This window comes from Narcine bancroftii, chromosome 5, assembly GCF_036971445.1.
Source record: "Narcine bancroftii isolate sNarBan1 chromosome 5, sNarBan1.hap1, whole genome shotgun sequence".
Taxonomy (NCBI): domain Eukaryota; kingdom Metazoa; phylum Chordata; class Chondrichthyes; order Torpediniformes; family Narcinidae; genus Narcine; species Narcine bancroftii.
Genome location: NC_091473.1, coordinates 22,463,813 through 22,480,663, shown reverse-complemented (window position 1 = coordinate 22,480,663; position 16,851 = coordinate 22,463,813). Strand labels below are relative to the sequence as shown.

The 16,851-nt window shown below is 41.5% G+C and overlaps 1 protein-coding gene across 1 annotated transcript in view; it reads right to left on the bottom strand.

The window, feature by feature from the left end:
* Window positions 1-16,851, bottom strand: part of LOC138762639 (dual specificity tyrosine-phosphorylation-regulated kinase 2-like) — a 64,517-nt gene that overhangs the window by 31,901 nt on the left and 15,765 nt on the right. The gene's annotated exons all lie outside the window — the stretch shown is intronic.

The window sequence follows — 16,851 nt, the reverse complement described above, 5'->3', positions numbered from 1 at the left end:
GAGTTTCATAATATTTAATATATTGGCAATATTTTACTGCTAATAGATGTGCAGCTGGTCTCTGGTATATGCAGGGCATTATATATAGTAGTGGAATGTAAAAGAAAATCTTTCTTCTCCCACTGAATTAATTATTCATCATGCAATAGGCATCGTAAAATATTGATGAGAGAATCACCTGAGGAAGAATATTGTTCTTGCATAATTTCAAGAGGCAGCATGGTTGGCCTAGCAGTTACCATTACACCTTTACTGCGCCAGCAATTGGGACCGAATCAGGGTTCAAATGCCATGTTATCTGTAAGGAGTTTGTATGTTCTCTCTGTGCTTACGTGGCTTTTCCCAGGGGCTCCGGTTTCCTCCCACCATTGAAAATGTGTTGGGGCTGTAGGTAAATTGGGTGGCAAAGACTTGTGGGTTGAAATGGCCTATTTTAAAAAAATTACACCTGCCAGGAGCCCAAGGTACCTGCACCCCCAACTCCTGCTGGGAACCTGAGGTCCCCGCTCCTGCTGGGAGCACGAGACCCCGCTCCTGCCAAGAGCCCGAAGTCCCAGCTCCTGTCGCGAGTCTGACATTTCTGCTCCTGCCGGGCCCCCCTCCCTTCCAGGCCCCTAGGCTTAAGACTACTCAGCCTAATGGTTGATCTACCACCACATACAACCCTGAGATTCCTTTTACTTGCAGGTGCACCAGAGTTACCACTTATTGGTCGTGCAAAAAAAATTGCACACAGCATGAGTATGTAAACAAAGAACTATAATCAGATAAAGAATGTAAACAAACTGCAATACAGAGAATAAAAAGAAAATCAATAAGCGCACAAGAAAGAGTACTTAAATAGTCCCTGTTTGAGTTTATTGTTGAGGAGTCTGCTAGTAGAGGGTAACTGTTCTTGAACCTGGTGGTGTGAGTCTTGTGGCACCTATACCGCTCTACTAGCAGTGTAGGTGCATGTGCTGGGTGGTGTGGATCTTTGATTATTGCTGTTGCCCTCCAACAGCAACATTCCTTGTTGGCGTACTCTATAGTGGGGAGGGTTGTGTCCACAAGCTTTTGAAGGGCTTTATGCCAATGACCAATGAAGCAAGATCCTTCAATACTTATGTAAATATAATGAGTCCTTCATGATTAAACTCTTTGCATCATATCGGCATTAAACTGAAAGCAATTAAGCATCTTTGATTTCTGCTGATGGTTAATTTAATTATTCATTGTGAAACTCTCCACTGTTCTACTTTATTGCAATCTTAAATGATAACCTTAGAGACAACTTGCTAATTTTTTTCTCACTAACCAACCAACTAAATTTGAGGTAAATAAATTGTAATTATAATGATCGTCAATTTATGACAACAATTCTTAGCTTTGAGATCAGGATTAATTGGCAGAAATGTTAAAATATGAACAACTAATCATTATCCGGATTTCTAAAGAGCAAGGTCAAGGGCTTTTATGCATAGCAATGTGGATAGACCTTGCAGCTTTTCAAAACTGAAAATATTTTGTTCTTATCCATTTCTAATATGATTAAATATTCATTTCTTCCACAAGTTGCATCACCCTTGAATGATATTTCCTAATTAGCAAAAGAAGAATTTTCAGGAAAGGGAGAATATTTAGGAGAGAAACCTTGACAAATTTCTACTAATGTATGGTGGAAAGGTTGCTGACCAGCTGCATCACAGTCTGGTATGGGGACACCAATACCCATGAGCGTAAAGCCTTCCAAAAGATAGTGTACACAGCCCAGGGACATTTCAGGCAAATCTCTACCCATTATCTATACAGGGAACACTGCCATTGGACAGCAGCAGCAATCGTTAAGGACCCACACCACCCAGCAAATGCTCTGTTCTTGCTGCTACCATCAGGAAAGATGTACAAGTGCCACAAGACTCGCACCATCAAGTTCAGGAACAGCTGCTACCCCTCCACCATCAGACTCCTCAACCACAAACTCAATCAGGGACACATTTAATGACTCTTACTTGTGCACTTTATTGATTTTTTTAAATTTTCTCCGTATTGCACAGTTTATTTACATTCATTATCTGTTTGTTGTTCTTTATTTGTTTACATATATACATTGTGTACAGTTTTTTTTTGCATGACTAACAAGTGATAATTCTGCCTCGCCCGCAGAAAAAGAATCTCAGGGTGTATGTGATGTCATGTATGTACTCTGACAATAAATCTGAAATCTGAGAGATTTATGGATTTGGATCCCAAGGTCCCTCTATCCTTCCACACTGTTAAATATCCAACCATTCACCCTGTACTCAGCCTTCAGTTTGTCCTTCCAAAATGCATCACTTCACACTTATCTGGATTGAACTCCATCTGCCACTTTTCTGCCCAACTCTGCATCCTGTCTATGAAAGCCTTCACCACTATCCTTAACTCTTCCAACCTTTGTATCATCCACAAACTTACTCACCCATCCTTCCACTTCTTCATCTAGATCATTTATAAAAATCACAAAGAGCAGGGGTCGCAGAACAAATTCCTGTGGAACTTCATTAGTCACCGACTTCCAGGCTGAATACTTTCAATCCACTACTACTCTCTGCTTTCTAGAAGCCAATTTTTAATCCACACAGCCAAGGTTCCGTGGATCCCCTAACTCATGAATTTCTGAACGAGTCTTTCATGGGGGACGTTGTCAAATGCCTTACTAAAATCCATATAGATTACTCTACTACCCTACCTTCAATTTCTTTTGTTACCTCCTCGAAAAACTCAATTAGGCTTGTGAGGCATGACCTTCCTATCACAAAGCCATGTTGACTATCCTTGAGTAGACTGTACTTCTCCAAATACTCATACATCCTATCCTTAAGAATCCTCTCCAATAGTTTGCACACCACTGATGTAAGATTTAGTGGTCTATACTTCCCAGGATTCTCCCCGTTACCTTTTTTAAAACAAGGGGACCACATTTGCCATTCTCCAATCCTCCAGCACCTCCCCTGTAGCCAAGAAGGACTGAAAGATCTGAGCCAATGCACCAGCTATCTTTTCCCTTCCATCCCACAGCTATAATTGCATCCGGTCATCAATCTGAATATTTTTAAGATCCAACACTTCCTTAACCTCAACCTTTTATCTTGTGAATACTGAAGCAATGTATTTATTTTGGATTTCCCAAACTTTTTCAGACTCCAACCACATGTTGCCTGCTTTATCCTTAAGTAGCTTCACCTTCATTCTCATCATCCTTCTGTTCTTCACATACACATAGAACACTTTTGGGTTCTCCTTAATACTACTTCCCTTTGAGTTCTTCTAAGTCCTTAATATTTTCCTAGCTACCATATAATTCTAATGAGCCTTTTCAGTTTCTAACTTCCTAAATCTAATGTATACTTCCTTCTTCCTCTTAACTCACTGCCTCATCTGTTTTGTCAACCATGGTTCCCTTTCCCTACCATCTTTTCCCTGTCCCAGTGGGACAAACCTATCCTGAACCCAGTGCATGTGGTCCCTAACCGTCCTGTACATTAGTTATGTGCTTTCTCCCATGAATAACTGCATCCAACTTACTCTAGCTAGTTTATGCCTCATCCCATTATAATTAGCCCTTCCTCAATTAAACACTTTCCCATTTTGTCTGCTTTTGTCCATAGCTATACTAAAGCCAAGGGAGTTATTTGTAGTCTCTCTCACCAAAATGCTCCCCCACTGAGAGGTCCGCCACCTGACCAGGTTCCTTAGCCAGTATTAGATCCAGTATGACCTCTCCTTTCATCAGCTATTCCACATACTGTGTCAGGAACCATTCTTTGACGCACCTGTCAAATTTAGCCCAATCTACCCCTCTTGCAGCCAGGAAGTCAATCTTAGGGAAATTAAAAATTCCCATAAGAACAGTACTGTAATTTCTGCACAATTCCAAAATCTACCTGCTTATCTGTTCCTCGGTGTCCCAAGGGCTATTTGGAGTCCGATAGATTACTCCCAGGACAATGTTTGCTCCCATCCTATTTCTGACTTCCACCCACAATGACTCAGTAAACACTCCCTCTGCAGCGCCCTCCCTTTCTCTAGCCATGATTCTATCCCAGACCAGTATTGTTACGTGACCCCCTCTCTTACCTCTCATCTTATTCCTCTTAAAAATCATGAACCCTGGTACGTGCATGAGCCATTCCTGCTCTTCTACCAACTAAGTCTCTGTAATGGCCACAATATCGTCATTCCAAGTTTCTCCTTTATTCCTAATACTTCTGGTGTTGAAATAGACAAATTTCAAACCCTCCTAACTGATTATGTTACTTCCCCTGCCTGTCCTTCCAAACCACATTGCATCAGGCTTTCCAACTTCTGCCCTATTCTCTGCACCTACATTGTAGTTCCCAACCCTCTGCCAAATGAGTTTAAACCTTCCCCAACAGCTCTAGCTAACCTGCCTGGCATGATATTGGCTCCTCTCCAGTTCCGAGACAGCCTGTCCTTTTTATACAGGTCGGACCTTCCTCAGAAGAGATCCCAATGATCCACAAATCTAAACCTCTGCTCCCTGCACCAACTCTTCAACCATGCATTCATCTGCCACAACTTCCTATTTCAAGCCTCACTGGCGCGTGGCACAGGAAGCATTTCTGAGATTACCACCCTTGAGGTCATGCTTTTCAACTTCTTTCCTAACTCCCCATATTCTCATAGGATCTCATCCATACTCCTGCTCATGTCATTAGTCACCATGTGGACCTAGGTATCTGACTGCTTGCCCTTGCACCTGAGAATGCTGTGGACTCTTATCAGAGACATCCCTGATCCTGGCACCTGGGAGGAAATATACATCCAGGAGTCTTGATTTTATCTGATTGTATAACTAGCGAATCCCAATCACTATAGCACTCCTTCTCTTCTGAGCCGAAGGGCCAGACTCTGCACTAGAGATGTGACTACCACAACTTGTCCCTGGTAGATCCTCCCCCCAGTAGTATCTAAAACAGAATCCCTATTGTTGAGGGGAATGGCCATAGAGGTGCTCTGCACTGTCTTCCTGTTCCCCTTCCCTCTCTTAACAGTCACCCAATTACCTGCCTCCTGACTTTTGGAGGTGACTTTTGGGGAAGGAAGAGACTCCAGGGATCCTCTCTGCCAATCTTATGGTCCTGTGGATTGACCTCAGATCCATTTCTCTGTAGCAATAGTACCACACTGTGATGCAGCCAGCCAGGATGGTCTCAATATATTTTCTATAGAAGGCTGACATAATAGTGGCCGGTAGCCTTGCCTGCTTCAGTCTTCTCAGAAGGTTCAGTCACTGTTGCACCTTCCTGACAAGTGAGAAGACATTGAGTATCCAGAATAGGTCACTAGTTAAGTCAACTCCAAGGAACTAGGTGATGGCCACTCTCATCACCTTTGTCTTGTCCATGTTGAGACTCAGGCTGTTACTCTTGCACCATTTCACGAGATTTTTCACCTTTTCTCTGTAGTATGACTCATTGTTTCTGATGAGACCAACTACTGTTGTATCATCTGCAAGCTTGATGACACCATTGGAGCTGCATCAGTAGTGTGATAGTGTGAACAAGAGCGGGCTGAGCACACAGCCGTGAGGTGCGCCAGTGCTTAGCGTGACGGTGCTCGATATTCTGCTACTGACCCGGGCAGACTTTCTGTTAGGAGGTCCAGAATCCAATTAGAGAGAGGAGTGATGAGTCCCAGGGAGGACAACTTCTCCACCACCTTCTGGGGAATGATCCTATTAAATGCCAAGCTGAAGTCAATAAACTGCAGTCCGGCATACGAGGCGTTTTCTCCAGGTGGGCCAGGATGGAATGAAGTGACATCTATAGGCGAATTGAAACCTATCCACATCTCTGGGAGGTCAGCTTTGATGAGTTCCATGACCAGAAGCTCGAAGCATTTCATAATGATGGAGGTAAGTGCCACAGGTCAGTAATCTCCCTGAAGCTCCTGTCTATCACTGCTTCTGCCTCCCAAATGATCTGGAGTCCATCCATCTCCAGTTTCTGAACTCAGCCTCCAGGAATTGATGGCAAACATTCTTTCTCTGTCCTGAACTTTGCATCACACATTCTACATCACTTTCAATCCGTGCCAACACACAGAACTAAAGGAGTGTTAATGTTTCAGATGACATCTTAAAACAAAGCCATGACTGAATCTTTAATTACTTTTGAACTGCATGTCAGCAGTAATCACAAAACACTTTACAACACCGGGAGGATATGAAATATGTTTCTTCGATCATTACAATCCTGGATCTTGCAATGTGGATGTTGGTTACCATATTTGCTAACTTAACTACAGCAACTCTACTTCATAAATAAGCATAATCTGTAAACTCTTTGTCATGTTACAAAGTTATCCCATACAGTATATTCAAGTTTTCCATTTTCCACAGATGTGTAGATCTGTTGAGTATGAAACAGAATCAGAATTGTATTAACATTGCAGGACCTCAGACACAAAATTATTTTGGCCACACACTCTGCACCCTAAGGGTCCCTGAGAGAAAGACAATGATGGAGATTGGCATTTCCTTCAGCAGTGCCCCCATCTTAGTTTCACTAAAATCCTTCTCATTCAGGATTTACATTGCAACCACATGAATTCATATTCACTACATTCATCCCATACACATTCACCTTTGTTGGATCAGGCCGCTCAGCATTGATTCAACAACTCACATGATCCCCTCGCTTTTGACAGCACATTCCAATTGCACCACATGAACTTCACACACGACAAATCAACACCAGAAGACTTTCTCCTGCTCATCCTGTCTGACCCCCACAGAAATCTACCCAAGTAATGGTAGAATGTCAGCATTCATTTGTTACTTTACTTGGTCCACGATCGAGAAAAAGGTTGCCATAGGAGAGAGAGTACTTCCCATGCTGAAATTTTCACTTTACTGTTTCGTTCTTTTCACAGTGAAATGTGGTCAAGTGCCAAGTTTTTTAAAAAAAAGCATAGCAACTAATGGAGACCTAGAACTATGCCAAGACAGATAAGCAATCAACATCATGCTTTATTTGGTTTATTTGGTTTTTCTCTAGAAGAGGAACCCACAAGTGAACCCTAGCTTTTGCTTGGATGAAGTGGAAAGATATTGTTTCACCCACTCACATTCAATGGTTACATGATATCATGTCTAATTTAAGTTTGGAAAAAAAATTAGATATTGAAGATGTAAAGCCTGAATTTGATAAGATGTGGAGCCCATTCATGGATTATTATCATAAATGACATGGATGCTCCAGGGATTCCCAATCTGGTATCTAGAGGCCATTATTTGATTCATATTTACATTACATACAGATAACTTTGTTCAGAGGGAGGGGGTAGATAAGTAGGGATAATTTTTTTTCTTTTTCATTATTAAGACCAGTAAGTAAAGGGGGATTTAACTACAGGTTACGGATTATATCACAGAACAGCATGATCACATCAGAGAAGTATAAAATATCTCATGTAAGGTGATTTTATGTGTATTGTTTGTTTAATTTTTGTATTCAATATTGATTTATTGTACGAGGAATGATTTATTGTTTAATTCTTCTGATAGAATTTGATGTCCTGAATGAAATAAATTAATGTAACAATTATGGTTATGTTTCTAATTTTCAATTGATATGTGACACATAAATGATGTGATTTGATTTATATGATCATTGATGTACCTTGTGTAAAGGGTTTTTGTTAAAAATATTTTAAAAAGAAAGCATGATGTGGCACACACAGTAAATCTGCAGTCCTGGATGGGGATTGACTGCTGTAGTCTGAGGGACTATTGCAAGGCTACTGATGGAAATCAAATCATACATCTAAAAACTTCAGTTAAAGTTGAGGTCCAGTGACCCAATTCGAATTTTTGAAAGAAACACTTAATTTTAGAATATGTGTGGATGTACAGAGTCAGAGAGATACACCCCAGAAGCAGGCCCTTCAGCCAAATAAGTCTATGCTGACCATCTACCACCTATTTACCCTAATCCTATTTTTTTTTAAATATTCCCCATATTCCACTCAACTCCCTCTTAATTCTACTATTCACCTACGCACCAGGGGCAACTTAACCTAAAACCACACACGTCTGTGTTGCAGGATAAAACCGGACCATCCATTGGAAACCCCTATAGTCACAGGGAGACTCAAGACTGAACTCGGGTCTCTGGCACTGCAAAGCAGTGTCACTAAAACTGTGGAAGTGCTGATGTATGTTCAACTTGCATCATAGACTGTCATAACTTACCCTTCCAATTGTTGTTTTGAGTCGAAGACCTTAAGTTTCAAAGTGTCACTGCTATGGGTGCATCGTAAGCCCAAATCATTGCTCTCTGGTTTTCTTCCTTTGAGAGGGGACTGATACCACAATATTACAGATGGTGTCTCTGCACCTACCTCACTCCAATACCTTGTGTTTCTATTGATCAAAAATTGATTTGTTTGATAGAGACTCCTGTTGTTCACACAACTGGGCTGGAGAGGTTGCTCGTGTCCTTGCTTCAGCACTTCACCATTTCAGTGCTCTGTTTCTATGCCCTTATAATGTCTCATTGATTTAATTCAACCTTAAATATCACGATTGACCAGATGGATAAAGCTTTTGCTGATAATGTATTCTGCATCTTAATAACACTTGGCCTCTTCCTTTGACCTTCAAGTATGTTTCCCGATTATTTACCCGCTCATCAAGCAGATATGATGCTTTGCTATGGAGAGAAATAAAGGAATTTTTTCAAATCTATAAACTTTCAACAAATTTGGAAAGCATTACAGCAACTCAGTTAGTAATGCCATTTAACTGTGATAAAGGCCTAAGTCGTGCTAAAATTAACCTTTTTGGTAAAATGTTTCTAAGTTATCCCTCAAATTTGACTTCAAATCACCAAGGAAAAATCTACAGGAGACCAACATGATTGTCAATTTGAAATATCCCTACCAATGATCTTGCACCCAAGAGAGTCCCGTTGAAATTAAGTGTCATATCAGAACAGTTCTGATGAAAGCTTAACGATTTGAAGCTACAACTCCATTTCTCTCTCAACAGCTACAGCCTGACACGTTTTTTGACAGCATTTTCTGCTTTTGTATTATTTGCACAAAGTATTACAGAAATGCAGAACACTGCCCTCAGGTTTGATGGAACTGTGCAGTGCAAGGGTGTTGCACAGATGAAAGGATACAGGTCTAATTGAACAGTAGAACAGGCATGAAAAGCTGAGTGGCTTACTGTGGTCCCTGCGGCCAAGCTTTTAGCTCAAAGGAAAGTTCCATGCATTAGAGACTATTTTTTTAATTGAAAAATTCAAAAGAATGCATTTCAAAAAATGAACTGCCCTACAGGGTATCTTTGAATGTTTTCTGTTCCACTTCTCTGCCCACATGCAGTCTATATTGTGAAGAATGAGACACCTACTGGGTGAGAAAGCTACAGGACAAAACTGAGGAGAGCTGGTGTGATACTAGAGAAAAAGTTGTTACAAGGCACTGATTTCAGATTTCTTATCAGAGTACATATATGTCATCACATACAACTCAGATTATTTTACCTGGGGCCAGGCAGAATTACCAGTTATTGGTTGTGCAAAACAAAACTACACAACATACACATGTAAACAAATAAAGAAAAGTAAACAAACTGACTGTGCAATACAAAGAGGGAGGAAAAAAATCAATAAAGTGCAAAAGTAAGGGTCTTAAATGACTCCCTGATTGTTGTTGAGGAATCTGATGGTGGAGGGGTAGCAGCTGTTCCTGAACCTGGTGGTGCGAGTCTTGTGGCACCTATACCTCTTTCCTAATGGCAGCAGCGAGAACAGAGCATGCTCTGGGTGGTGTGGGTCTTTGATAATTGCTGCTGCTCTCCGACGGCAGCATTCTCTGTAGATGTTCTTGATAGTGGGAGGATTTTGCCTGTGATGTCCTGGGCTGTGTTCACTACATTTTGGAGGGCTTTATGCTCACAGGCATTGGTGTTCCCATACTAGATCATGATGCAGCCAGTCACATACTTTCCACCACACATCTGTAGAAATTTGTCAGGGTTTCTGATGTCATGTCAAACCTCCACAAACTCCCGAGGAAGTAGAGTTGCTGATGTACTTTCTTCATGATGCTATTAGTGTGTTGGATCCAGGATAAATCCTCCAAGATAGGGATTCCTTATAACTTAAATTTTCTCACCCTCTCCACCTCTGATCGCCAATGATCACTGGATTCTATACCTCTGGTTTTCCCTTCCTGAAGTCAACAATCAGCGACATTGAGTGCAAGGTTGTCAAGTTGTCAATCTCCCTCTTCTATGCCAATTCACTGCCCCTTTTTATACAATCCACTACCATGCTATTGTCAGCAAATTTGTAGATGGTGGTGTTGTCGTATTGAGCCACATTGTTATAGGTGTAAAGTGAGTAGAGTAGGGAGCTAAGAATACAGCCCTCTGGTGCTCCGGTACTGAAGGAGATTGTGAAGGAGAAGTTCTTACCAATCCTCACGGATTGTGGTCTGGAGATGAGGAAATCCAGGATCCAATTACACAGTTGGGTTTTAAGTGCCAGGTCTTGGAATTTGCTGATCAATTTTAAGGGGGATGATGGAGTTAGATGCCAAACTGTTGAGCATCCTGATGAATGCATCTTTGCTATTCAGATGTTCCAAGGCTTTGAGTAGAGCCAGTGAAATGGCATCCGCCATAGACCTGCTGCTATGATAGGCAAATTGGAATGGATCCATGTTGCCGCTCTGACAGGAACTGCTTCAACACCAGCCTTGCAAAACATTTTATCACTGTGAATGTGAGCCCCACTCATTGTTAGTCATTTAGGTAGGTTACCACACTCTTTTCGGCCACCAGTACAGTTGATGCCAGTTTGAAATAGGTGGGCATCATGCTCTGCCAGAGTGAAATGTTGAAAATACCTGTGAATACATTGGTAAGTTGGTCAGCACAGTGTTTTAATACTCAGCTGGGTACTTCATCCGGACCAGATGCTTTCCTCACCTCCACTCTGATGAAAGGAGCCCACACATCATCCTTGGATACAGACAGGAGTGGATTATCAGGGGACATGGGGGTGCATGATGGTGGTTCTTTCTTGTATTTGGAAAGTGGGTGAGAAGGATGAGGAGGGGAGCTAGCCATTGCTGGGTGTCCTTGCCATCACCAACAATGATATATGAAATGATATTCCTTACTACGTTACATGATTAAATTTAACATCTTTTCATAAATCTAGATATACTTGCCTGGATTTTAAAAATCCTACCCAAAATTGTGACCCTTGTTTAAAATACATGCTGCCTCCTCAAAGCTTGTGGGCCTTGTAGGGAGTGCTGCCTGCAAAACACATATTCCATCCCATTTAATTGCTTTTAGGTCTCATATCTCCAGGGATTGATGCTGATCACTCTGCATCATTATGGGCTTTCACCTGGGGCTTTGGATTCCTCTCATATCACAAAGAACTGCTGGTAAGTGAATTAGCACTGTAAATTACCCCACAAATGTAGGACAGTGGCAAGAACATCAAAAGTGAGTTGAAGGGTGTGTAAGTTTCATGCTGACTTCCAGGAAGTCAGCCTGAAGAAAACTGAGGTCCTCCATCAGCCAGCTCCCCACCATGACCACCAGCCCCCCCACATCTCCATCGGGCACACAAAACTCAAAACGGTCAACCAGTTTACCTATCTCGGCTGCACCATTTCATCAGATGCAAGGATCGACAATGAGATAGACAACAGACTCACCAAGGCAAATAGCGCCTTTGGAAGACTGCACAAAAGAGTATGGAAAAACAACCAACTGAAAAACCTCACAAAGATAAGCGTATACAGAGCCGTTGTCATACCCACACTCCTGTTCGGCTCCGAATCATGGGTCCTCTACCGGCATCACCTACGGCTCCTAGAACGCTTCCACCAGCGTTGTCTCCGCTCCATCCTCAACCTTCATTGGAGCGCTTTCATCCCTAACGTTGAAGTACTCGAGATGGCAGAGGTCGACAGCATCGAGTCCACGCTGCTGAAGATCCAGCTGCGCTGGGTGGGTCACGTCTCCAGAATGGAGGACCATCGCCTTCCCAAGATCGTGTTATATGGCGAGCTCTCCACTGGCCACCGTGACAGAGGTGCACCAAAGAAAAGGTACAAGGACTGCCTAAAGAAATCTCTTGGTGCCTGCCACATTGACCACCGCCAGTGGGCTGATATCGCCTCAAACCGTGCATCTTGGCACCTCAGTTTGGCGGGCAGCAACCTCCTTTGAAGAAGACCGCAGAGCCCACCTCACTGACAAAAGGCAAAGGAGGAAAAACCCAACACCCAACCCCAACCAACCATTTTTCCCCTGCAGCCGCTGCAACCGTGTCTGCCTGTCCCGCATCGGACTGGTCAGCCACTAACGAGCATGCAGCTGACGTGGACTTTTACCCCCTCCATAAATCTTCGTCCGCAAAGCCAAGCCAAAGAAGAAGAAGTTTCATGCTCCATGGATATAATGATTGCGGGTGGGGGTGGGGATGGAGGGTGATGTGATGGCAAAATGGTACTGATAGGATTGCCCTTCTAAGAGCTGGTCTATACCCTAGGAACTGAATGGTGTCTTAAGTCTGTAAGCAAGCTGTATTCTGCAAACAGTGCACAATGATCTCAGTTGTTTCTGTGCATATCTAAGATGCGAACCTGATCTTCAGTTGTCAATTAGTGCTCTTTGAGGTTACATTGTGATGTGAATAATGCAAGTTAACAGCTATTTTAAATCACTAGGGTTGATGTCACACCCACTGCCACGGATTTCCTCCCGTACCAGACCATACAGAATCCTTAGTAACGTTTTTTGTACCAATGTCACTCAAATTGTAATTCCCATATATCATTGAATATAATGGCAATAGTAGTGAGATAAACAACTAGCAAAATTAAAATTACACCTTTAAATTACAATATCATAAGCACAGCAGCAATGAAAACAACAGCGCATGCTTGTAGCACCTGCAAATGAAACCACATGATTCAAAGCATCATTGTAATTGGGAAATGACAGCTCTGACTGGAGCACATTAGAAGGTTCAAAAAGTAAATTAGCATAGTTTTAACTTCGTAGGTATATTTATACATGTAAACTGGGCTTACGAAAACATATTTGTTGTTATAAATTACTAAAGGGATATTTTTATAAAAAAATAAATTTCTGCTGAAACACTGGACGAAAATGTTATAGACAGTCATTTTGGTGTCACCCCCTCTGACGGTGTCACTGGTGTGGTCCGCACCCCCTCCCCCCCTTAATGACGACAGTGTTTCAAATGCAGATCTATCCAAGTTGCGCAGTTTATGCTCAGAACCTGTTGGGAAACTGTGAAACAAATCACTTCCTTTCTTCGGCATGGTTTGTTAAATCTTAGTTGTCAGAGACCTGTTGTTACCTTGAACATGCTTGTACTCCAGGTGCTTTATTGATTGCCTTGTAGCTCGTGGCTCCTGCTTGGTGGAATGAATCACATCCTTGAATGTAAGTGTGTTCTTTCTCATGCAGCATTCTAAATTAAGTCAAGCCTCACGCAACATGAATGATTACTGAGTTTAAATAGACATAAAAAGTAAAATCCACACAGTAAAGTTTCATATTTTGGTATTTATGTCGACTGGGGCTTTTCTCCTGTTTATTACCTAGTGCAGCTGCTCATCCCTTTCCCCTTGAGTCATAATTTCTTTCCCTATAATATTGCTCAGAGCACCACTAATTTCCCATTCCATGCAGTTCATTTAAAAAATAGAGCCTAATGTGTATGAACATATGACTGTGTAGCTGAAGCACAAAACTATTTCTAAATGATAATTTGTTTCCCTTGGGTGCGAATTACTGAGCTTTCATAGTACAGTAATTCCACCCTTATCTGCGAGAGATATGTTCCAAAACTCCCAGCAGATGCCTGAAACCGCAGATAGTACTGAACCCTATATTAAAGTTTAATTTATAAATTAGGCACAATAAGAGATTAACAACAATGATGTGTACGTGGAGGAGAGGGGGTCAGAGGGTTATTGGCGGAGAGCAGGAGGTTTGCGCTAGTGGAGTTGTTCTAGTGAACCGGTGCAGACTCGAAAGGTCAACCTGGCCTGTTTCCGCTCCGTAAATGGTTATATGGTTATAACTAATAATAAAATAGAACAATTATAATAATATTTTTAAAAATTACTTGAACACAAGCACTGAGAAATCGCGACTGTCCATCTGATAACTGAGATGGCTCCTAAGTGACTAACGGGTGGGTAGTAAACAAAGGAATGATTCATGTCCTGGATGGGACGGTACGAGATTTCATTTCACTGCTCAGAACGGCAAGCAATTTAAAACACACATTGTTTATTTCTGGAATTTTCTATTTAATATTCTTGGCCTGTGTGAGAGATGGGAAAACTGATCTAAAATTATGAACATGAAGGAAACTGAAATTCATACATTAGTAAATGGCTGTAACCAGTACAAGCAGGATGAGCTTGGGAATTAGGATGCAGGAAAGCAGAGTCAGCACGATTAACATAAGAATCTTCTAGTCTTTGTGACAAGATCAATGAGCCCACCAAAAGAATAAGATAAGGAGCGGTAAGGAACAATAGAGTGTAGGAAGTTGAGGTAGTCTGGATGAGATAAGGGTCTCCTAGCCCTAGACAGAAGTACCAAGTTCTACATATCTAATTAGTTAACCTTACATAGATTTACAAAGTTATACATATTAAATTAGTTAACCCTAGACAGGATTAGCGAACTCTGCATATCAAGAGACTGTAGCTCCGAGAATCAGGAAGGTGTGAATAAGGACAATAACATGAAGGGACACCAACAGGATACCCCCTGGTCCACCAAGTGCACAGAAACAGCACGTAGGCAGGATTGCCTAATGCCAAACCTCTCCAGCAGGAGGCAGAAGAATGTAAGGGGGGGGGGGGGGGGGGTTATTCCTATACTGAGATAAACTGTATAAAAGTTGGGTGAGCCCCAGTGTATGTGTGTATTCCCAGGGTAAGGGGAAGCACCCAACTTTGCATTGTTGTTGTAATAAATGTTCTTTGTTCTCAATATTTGTCTCGAGCAATTTCTTTAAAGGTACTTCTGTTTCTAACACCTGTGTTTGACCGCGGGTAACTGAAACTGCAGAAAGCGAAACTGTGGATAAGGGGATAGCTGCTCTTAAATAGTATCAAAAAAATTGAGTCAATAATGAAAAGTACTTCCTCTTCTCCAAAAGACTGGACCACATCACAATGTAAAATCACAAATCAGTGCTCAGTTTTGCAAATGGCATAATGTGACAGAAAGGGGCCACTTAATATGGAGTTTATAAAATGGAAAGGGTATGATTTTGATGACATCACCTGGAGAATTTGACACACCGCAGCATGGATGAGAGTTGAAGTGGCAGTATTGCTAATGTAGTGGAAGCAATGGGGAAGGGACTGATTTATCTCAGTGAGAGAATAATAGGAGTATCAATTGCATTCTCATGTATCTACTGGAGTCAATACAATTACAATGTTTATCAAGGATTAAACGAAGAGTCACAAAGTGGGACAACTTCTTGTTAGAACTTACATTGGGAAAGGCACAATAGGGAAAATGACTTTTTCCACAAACATGCTTCCCATTCTAGGACAATTCCTTTACTGTTGCTCAACTTCTGTGGGATGTTTCAGGAATTTATGTACAAGCAGAAATAAGCCAAATGACCCCATTCAATTAGGTCATGCCTAATCCCAGGACTCAAATCCAGTTTCCCAACCCATCTCATTGGCTGCAATTCCATTGTGACCCCTGACAGCATCCTGCAGCACTTTTGACTGAGAAAATTCACGACTTACAATACTTAGAGTAAAAGTATGAAAATAATAAATAAATTAGTATACTTTACAATACATGAAGAAACAGAGAGACTGATCGAGATTCTAAATAAAGGAGAATGGAAACAGACAAAGTTAGTTATATAGAATGTCAAATCAAAATTTATATTTTTTGTTGGCCTGTGATGTAAATACTGGTGAATTCGGTGGGAGTGAATTACATGGCTCAGCAATAGGTCATGAAGAAGTTTGTAATTCATTCCCTGTGATCTACTGTCATCTATTCAGTGCTCTATACAGTTGCATTTTCATTTTGATGTACAAATTACATTGGAGAACAAATCAAAACAAGTCACATTGAAGATTAAATTACAAATCATGTCTCAACATGAACAGAAATAAAATAAATGGAGGACAAAATAGAAGCACTGTTATTTTAAAAGATTAAGTTTGATGCCCACTCAACACAGTGAAGAGGCTCGGAAAAAAATTCTTCCTAGGTAACTTTAAAATGCAACTCCTTGCTATCCCCCAAGGGCAGGAAATCAACTACCAGTTATCGCTTGGTGCCAGGACAATAACCTCTCCTTCAATATCAATAAGACCAAAGAGCTGGTTATAAACTTCTGGGGAGGGGCAAAGATCACTCACCAGTCCACATCAATGGTGATGAGATGGAGATAGTAGATAGTTCCAGGGGGAAATCTCTCCAGTGATGTGACCAGGAAGTTGCATCAGTGCCTCAACTTCCTGAGGAAATTTGATTGTGTCCCTTCCATCCCTCAACAAGTTCTATGGGTGCACCATCAGGGTATCCACTATGTGGTATGGGAATGGTGCTGACAAAAACTGCAGACAATTGTGATGTTAGCTCAGTCCATCACACACACACACCCTCTTCTCCTCCAGTGTCTCCATCTATTATCTCACTGCCTTGAAAAAGCAGCCAACATGTTAAAAGACACTTGTCACATTCTCTTCACCTTCCTCTAGTCAGGAAAAAGATTCACAAGTGCGAGACCACGC